The following is an 8,124-nucleotide window of genomic DNA, read 5'->3' as shown; positions in this document are numbered from 1 at the left end:
CTGCAGCTGGAATGGATACAGCCGCAACATACGGTTGTTGATGATAGTTCTGAAAGCTATTCCTCCGGTTATCCCTGTTCTGATAAGAAGATAGGGCACTTGCATCCCCTTCTCTCCTCTTCTGTCCCTGAATGAACGGCTTCTTCACCCCTGATGAAGATCCACCTCCACTCTGGATCTTGTATGTCTTCAGGTAATTCTCCACCCTCTCTCCGGTAGAGACTACATCAGCAAAGTTGGAGGCATTGCAACCCACCAGGCGCTCCAAGTAAGGTCCGGGCAGAGTATTCATGAACATGTTAGCCATTTCCTTCTCCAACATAGGAGGTTGAACATGGGAAGTTGTCTTCCTCCAACGTTGAGCGTATTCCCTGAAGCACTCATTGCTTTTAAGAGACAGATTCTGAAGTTGAGTTCTATCCGGAGCCATGTCTGCATTATACTGATACTGCTTCACGAAAGCCTCAACCAAATCCCTCCAGCAGCGGATGTGGGCTCTGTCCAGCCTCATATACCATTCCAGGGATGCCCCAGCTAGGCTATCCTGGAAGAAGTACATAAGCAACTTTTCATCGTTAGAGTATGCAACCATTTTACGGAAATAGGCTTGCACATGGGTCTTCGGGCAAGAGTTACCACTGTATTTGTCAAATATCGGGACCTTGAATTTCGGTGGAACTCTCACGCCTGGGACCAATCCCAAGTCAGCAACATCCACACCAAGGGCATTCTGCCCTTCCACAGCTTTCAGCCTCTCCTTTAATCTTCTGAACATGGGGTCCATACCATGACCCATACCAAAGTCCTCCTGAAGCAAGGGGAACTGATCCTCCTGGTCATCATGAGTGGGTTGTTGATCAGGGTTAGCATGTGGGATCGGGATAGGCCCCGGTCCGCTGGGTCCGTTAACCTCTCCAGCCAGAGGATCAGTCAACGTCTCTGGTTGAGTAGTGGCGAGATTCCTCTGCATCATCTGCCTGAGCTCTTGTTGTCCCTGAGCCACCCCTTGAACCATATCCATGAACTGATTCATGCGGATCTTCTTCTCGGCGAGCTCTGCTTGTAGGCTCTCCATTGCTCTCTGGTGGTTTCTGCGGGTACCGTACCGGTGAATGCCTGAATCAGCTATCCTGCTAGTGGAACACCAAATAACTGAGAACACTGAGGCGGTACCTGTTATGCAAGACATGCTATGGATATGCAAATGCAATGACATATTTATCAATCCCAAAGGGTATTCTACCCCTTGATTCCAGTCTCTCATCAGATAAAATATCCATTTTAAAAGTACCAGAAAACCCCGACTAGGATCAAGAAGAAGATATAAACCCCTAGGAATGGATAAACATGTGTTAAATGGTATGAATGCAAAATGATGTGATGATGTGATGCAATGCAGTGACATGGAGATCAAGATTGCTGTATCTGCTTGAACATCTGTCGGGTTGCACTGTCTGAAGAGAAACCTGCTGAGGAATATAATACAAGACCAAAACTCTGCTCCAGAAAACCGGGTTGGTTGGAGGTTAAGGTTTCCTGAATATAGCCCACCCCTCACTGGTAGGTTCTAGGAACAGAAGTTTGTCAGCTTCATCCCTTCAGTCGAGAATAATACGTTTACCACTGAAGGTTTGGCATTATTACGGGATAAAAGACCTTCACTGACTCCCCTCAACAGGATATCCTAAAGCAAGTTACCAGTCTCGGGGTCCTCGGGTTGAGCAGCGAGAATGCGCCCACCAGAGCTAACATAATCACGTCTCGGAGGAGAGGCCTCGACTGAGTTCTCGGGAAATGGTCACCAGAGTCGACGATTTCTAGGGGAACATCAAGTCGTTACGGAACACCCGTAGGACAGAATATATCCGAAAGAAACCTCGTATGGGTGTGGGTCTTCATGAACGACTTAACGTAGCAACATGCCATGCAAGCCTCATGACTATCCACTCTAAAACCTTTGTGTATGCTCAAGCCTGGGTAATAGGCTTATCTCTCATGGAACATCCCATCCCAACAAACAGAACCAGCAGATACGAGCAATGATATGTACACAAATGCAATAAAGCAGGTAAATGCTGAAAAATAAATAACTGTACAAAATAATAAACACCCAACAAACAAGAAACCTACAAAAGCTAGGAGGGACTCGCTTAGGGAAATAGGGTCCCCAACAGAGTCGCCAGCTGTCGCAACCTGAAAAAGGGAATGCGAAAAAAACAACCGGAGAGAAAAGAAATGACAGAAGAGTCGCCACCGTGCGTTATTTGTCCCAAAGGAGGGAAAGGAAACGCTCAAAGTAAACCTGAAAAAAGGAAAAGGAAAAGACAAGGTCTCGCAACCAAATCTTGGGTTCGGGAGCCGATTATGTGAAGGGAAGGTATTAGCATCCCTACGCATCCATAGTACTCTACGGGATCCACTTTTGTTATTCTTGCCTAAAGGGTGTGGGTTTATCTAATGTACTATTTACTAAAAGAGGGGTTAAAAGAAAATGACTCGCAAGGATGTCGCATCCACTGCATACTTATCTCATCTGAATATGAGAATCAGATTCTTCGTAGCTCGGCTACCTATGGGTTAAAGAGGAGTGTGCTCGCTAAGACATCGCGTCTTATGCCTACGTATCTCATTTGGAATGAGAATCAGAGCAAGCCGTAGTTCGGCTACCTATGGGTCAAGGGTTGTGTTTTTGGGTGAACGACGTTACTACGCAATCTACCGGATGCTCGACCTTTGGAGACTTACTCGCCTGTAGTAGAAGGAGTTAACGTGTTCTTAGGAGAAGAAAAATCAATGAGTTTGTTTGTATTTTAGGAATGCTCATGCAAAAAGGAAGTCCTAGACGAAGGAACAGTGCTACCTTAATTGACATGCAAACGGGAGACTATACGAAGTCTAGCAATCCTATGGGGACGATCTCACCATACAAAGCGAACATGCATAAAGTAAACACACCAGCAAGGGTGCTCAAACGTACATGGGTAGGGCTTTAGTCAAGAGGGGTCATATCAACCTCGACAAACAAGCCATGAAAGGGTAATCAAATGGGCTCTTAACCAACTGACATTGAACGTCAGGGTGAGAAGATCAGAAGGGTAATGAGGATAAGACCTCATAGCTCTTAACCCTGGACAGGGTGAGCTCATGACAAAAAGTGGGGATTCAGAAAGATGGAACCCTCTCCGCTGACCGACCGGACAAAAGATCTTGGGCTTTTGCTCTGAAGCATCGACACGTAGTGCGAGCGTAAAGAACGACACACTGAATAACGGGGGATTGACTATTAATCCCTTTTATCCGTCAATTGCCTCTTTATGGAGGTCTTTAGCACTGATGCCTCTTCTTGGAGGTCTTTGGGCACAAAAGTAAACAAACAAAAGAAAACATTGCCTCCTATTGAGGTCTTCCAGCTAAGAAAACGGTAAAATGCGGGAAAGATAAAGGGATCAAGAGATCTACCACACGGATAAAGATCCGAAGTAATAACAACTACAGAAACAAGAAACCCAGAGATCTCTCAAGCTGGCACCATCAAAGAGAGCAAGTCAGTACAGGTAATCGGAATAAATCTCCAAATGGTATCCCCCAAATAAAGTGGAATACCAAACAAGCTAACTCTGCAAGAGTCATGTGAGCCCTCACAAAAACTCAACAAAAAAGGTTAGAGAAACAAGATAGGGCGCAATCAAGAGTTGCCCCAAACAAAGGAAACATGACAACAAAACGTCAGGTGAATAGTGCATGAATGCAAGAGAAAGCAATGTCATAACAATCACCAAACAGATTAAAGAGCAAAAAAAAAACTTCTGTCATGGTCGCTACTTCTTCGCTTAGCAAGGTGCTAGCGAAGCTTCGCTACAGGCTCGCCTAACGAGGGTGCTAGCGAGCGTCTGCGGGTTTTGGATTCTCCATTGGTAACAGTACCATTTCAGGGACTCCAAACCCTATGGTATCCACTTCAGAAATTAAACGGTTAAACATTCGAGGCGTTGTTTTACACGTTCATGCATATTTACTTGTGGGAAAAACCGAACGATACCCACTCTTCTAAATTCACCATAATACCTCATACATTTAGAAATTTCAAATTGAAAGCATAAAATAATGGGAATAAGGCAAACCTGATTGGAGAGATCGAATGAAATTGAATTGCACCGTTGGGTTTGCAGAACAATCTCAGGGTTTATATGAGATGGAGCTGGTAGAGGTGATTCCTGTGCAAATGAGTTTCCTTCAGTGTCTATGGAGGCTGCTCTGAATCCTGTTAGCTTCTCTCTTCTGCCAGGGTAATAGGAATAGAATTTTGTTTCACTGAAACTCTGAATTTATAATTTGATTTTCGTGGCTTTGTGGGCTCAAATGAGAGAGGTCCAAGTCCAAAATCTTTTCTGTTATATATTTTTTATTTTCAAAATGCGTAGGCTTCGCCTAGCGAAGAATGTGCTCGCCTAGCGAGCATGACAGTTTAGATTCGCCTAGCGAACCATGCTGCTCGCCTAGCGAGCATGACAGCTCAGACACAGACTTTTGCTTCTTCAAGGTTAGCATTTTGAATGATGAATAGACCCCATTTGACCATGTTGGAAGTATCTCAAGCCATTTCATTGTGTTGACTGATCACACAGATAAAACCCACAAAGTGTCTTGGATGATATTCAAGCTTCTTGGAGCTAATTCTGATTGACATGATAAAATGCAATATGAAATGTTAAATGACCTAAAAATGAATGCATGAATGAAGGGGGTAAATTTTGGGGTATTACAAGGGCATGTAAAGGTAGTTTTTTCTTGATCTTCGGGGTGGATAGGTATTTGGAAGAATCCAGAGTATCCATCTAGATAGCAGAAGTAAGAGTGTCTGGCTAGACGCTCCAACATCCGGTCTATAAATGGTAAAGGGAAATGATCCTTCCTGGTTATTTGATTTAACTTTCTATAGTCTATACACATCCGCCATCCTCCTTCCATCCGTTTTGCTACATGTTCGCCTTTATCGTTTTGCACAACTGTGATGCCTCCCTTTTTAGGTACTACATCCATAGGGCTCACCCACTTACTATCCGAGATCTGATAGATTATACCTGCCTCAAGTAACTTAAGAACTTCTTTTTTAACAACATCACTCATTATAGGGTTTATTCTTCTCTGATGTTCTTTGGAGGGTTTTGAATCTTCTTCGAGCGAAATCCGATGCATGCATACGGATGGGCTTATACCTTTCAGGTCAGAGATATTATATCCTAAGGCTGAGGGATATCTTCGTAAAACATCTAAAAGTTGGTTTGTTTCCTCTTGGCTCAAGGTAGCACTGACTATAACTGGACGGTTCATCTCTTCATCGAGGAACTCATATCTCAGGTTCTTAGGCAGTTCCTTAAGCTCTAAGGTTGGTTTCTTAGGGCATGGCATAGGATCTGGGGTAAGGGATAAAGATTCGTAAAGGTTATCATCGATGTAGGGTTTCCTAAAGTCATCATCTTCCAGTATGAGGGTTGATGGCAACTTAATTATTTTTATGATTTCTTCTTGTTCTAACTCCCTAACGCATTCATCAACGATATCTATGGCATAACATGTGTCTCCCATCACAGGTGCCATAAGGAATTTCGAAAGTATAAATTCTATTTTCTCGTCACCTACCTCAAAGGTCAACTTTCCTCTCTTGACATCTATTATGGCTCCTGCAGTTGATAAGAATGGTCTACCTAGAAGGATTGGTATATCATTATCCTCTTTGGTGTCCATGACAACAAAATCAGTAGGGATAAATAACTTACCTATCCTAACAGGGACATATTTTAAAATTCCTATCGGATACTTACCAGATCTATCGGCTAACTGAAGTGACATCTTAGTAGGCTGTAATTCTCCTAAGTTTAACCTCTCACAAACTGCTAAAGGCATTAAGCTCACACTAGCTCCTAAGTCTAGAAAAGCTTTTTCGGTGACATGACTACCCAAAAGACAAGGAATGGAGAAATTTCCAGGATCTTTATCCTTTTTGGCTAACTTATTTTTGGAAATAGAATTGCATTCCAAGGGTTTCGGATCGTCGAGTCTACGTTTGTTGGTAAGGATGTCTTTGAGAAACTTTGCATAAGAAGGTATTTGGGTGATGGCTTCTGTGAAAGGGATTTCTACGTGAAGTTTTTCTATAACTTTAATAAATTTCTGATACTGGTTATTGATCTGGGTTTGTTTGAGTCTTTGCGGATATGGTATAGGTAGTTTATATGGCGGGGGTGGTACGTATGTTTTACCTTTAGGTTTTTCTCCTTTTTCTTGACCTTCATGTTTTTCAGATTCCTCCGGTTCCTTTACTTTGTCCATGGGTTCGGTATATTCCTTAGAAGTTTTGGGTTCACTCAATCTTGGGTTTGGTGGCTCATCATAAGCGTTCCCACTTCGTAGGGTAATGGCATTGGCTTGCCCTCGCGGACTCTATTGAGGTTGTCCAGGGAACTGTCCTCCAGGTGTGGTCTGGGGGGCTTGGTTTAAAGCTATCTGAGAGATCTGGGTTTCAAGCATCTTGGTGTGAGTAACTATTTGGTCAACCTTGGTTCCTAACTGGGTAATCAGTTCGTTAACATGAATGTTTTGGTTCATGAACTCTTTATTTTATTGGGTTTGAGCAGTGATAAAATTTTCTATAATTTTCTCAAGGCTCGGCTTTGGTGGTACAGGTTGCATAGGTTGATTTGGTCTTGGGGCTTGATAACCTGTTTATCTCGGAGGTGCATTATTTTGGATAGGGTTATTGTTCTTATAGGAGAAGTTTGGATGATTCCTCCATCCAGGGTTATAGGTATTTGAATATGGGTTCCCTTGGGTGTAGTTCACTTGCTCAGAGTGGGTTTTGTTTAATAGAATGCATTCTGCAGATTGGTGTCCTTTGGTTCCACATATCTCACAATCTGACGAAATTGCAGTTGCAGTATTCGGGTTTATGCACATATGCTCGACCTTGAGGGCTAATGCATCCATTTTGGCTTGCATCATGTCTATAGAGCTTAGTTCATGTACTCCTCCTTGGGCTTCCTTCTTCTCAACTGTCACTCGTTCGACTCCCCATGATTGATGGTTTTGAGCTATATCTTCGATGAGGGAACTAGCTTCAGGGTAAGGTTTGTTCATCAGCGCACCGCCTGCGGCAGCGTCGATGGTCATCTTAGTGTTATAGTGAAGTCCATTATAGAAGGTCTGAATGATTAACCAATTTTCTAAACCATGATGTGGGCAGGCTCTTAACAGCTCTTTATATCTCTCCCAAGCTTCGAACAGCGATTCTCCTTGGTTCTGGGTAAATCTAGTTATATGGTTTCGAAGAACGGCAGTCTTACTTGGGGGAAAGTATCTAGGAAGGAATACTCTTCTAAGGTTATCCCAAATCGTAATGGAATTGGGTGGAAGGGAATCTAACCATGATAGAGCTTTATCTCTGAGGGAAAAAGGGAATAATCTTAAACGGATTGCCTAAGGAGAAACTCCATTGGTTTTAAAAGTGTCTGCTAATTGGAGAAAGATTTTTAAATGTTGGTTTGGGTTCTCAGTAGCGAGACCTGCGAATTGTCTCTGTTGCACTAGTTGCAACAGGGAGGGTTTAAGTTTGAAATTATTAGCTGGGATGGTTGGGTTTACTATACTAGAACTAGGTTCTTCATTAGATGGTTGGGCGAAATCCTTAAGAGGTATTTGGTTTTGATCTTCGGCCATAGCTCTCCTAATTCTATGGAAAAATAAACGTGCGCGAGCGTAACGTTCAGGTTCCGCCAGAGAGTATACTAAGCTTCCAGTGATGCGAGTTCTTCGCGTTGACCGGCGGGTAATAACCTAAGTCTAAACGATATAACAACAGGGTACGAAATTTGACGAAATTGGTCCTCGGCAACGGCGCAAAAAACTTGATGCGTGCTTTTCGCAAGTATACGAACACGTCAAAGTAATATAAAAGATTGTCGAATCCACAGAGACCAAGTGTCAATCTATCATTATCTATTGTTATGGTGTTTATCTAAGGTGAATGAAATAGGGGTTTTTAAGAGTGTGCAATGAAAAGTAAAGTATTGAATAAAGTTCCATTAATAAAGACAGACTCGAATGTAATTCACATAATCAATTAATAAT

The 8,124-nt window shown here is 42.8% G+C and overlaps 1 non-coding gene across 1 annotated transcript; it reads left to right on the top strand.

Moving 5' to 3' along the window:
- Window positions 1-7,222: 7,222 nt before the first annotated feature.
- On the top strand, window positions 7,223-7,329 carry LOC127088918 (small nucleolar RNA R71). The gene has a single exon (XR_007790721.1). It is a non-coding gene; the product is annotated as a small nucleolar RNA R71 (small nucleolar RNA).
- The last annotated feature ends 795 nt before the right edge of the window (window positions 7,330-8,124 follow it).

This window comes from Lathyrus oleraceus, chromosome 5 (genome assembly GCF_024323335.1).
Source record: "Lathyrus oleraceus cultivar Zhongwan6 chromosome 5, CAAS_Psat_ZW6_1.0, whole genome shotgun sequence".
Classification (NCBI taxonomy): Eukaryota; Viridiplantae; Streptophyta; class Magnoliopsida; order Fabales; family Fabaceae; genus Lathyrus; species Lathyrus oleraceus.
The sequence above is the reverse complement of the archived record's forward strand: the minus strand, read 5'-3'. Positions and strand labels throughout refer to the sequence as shown.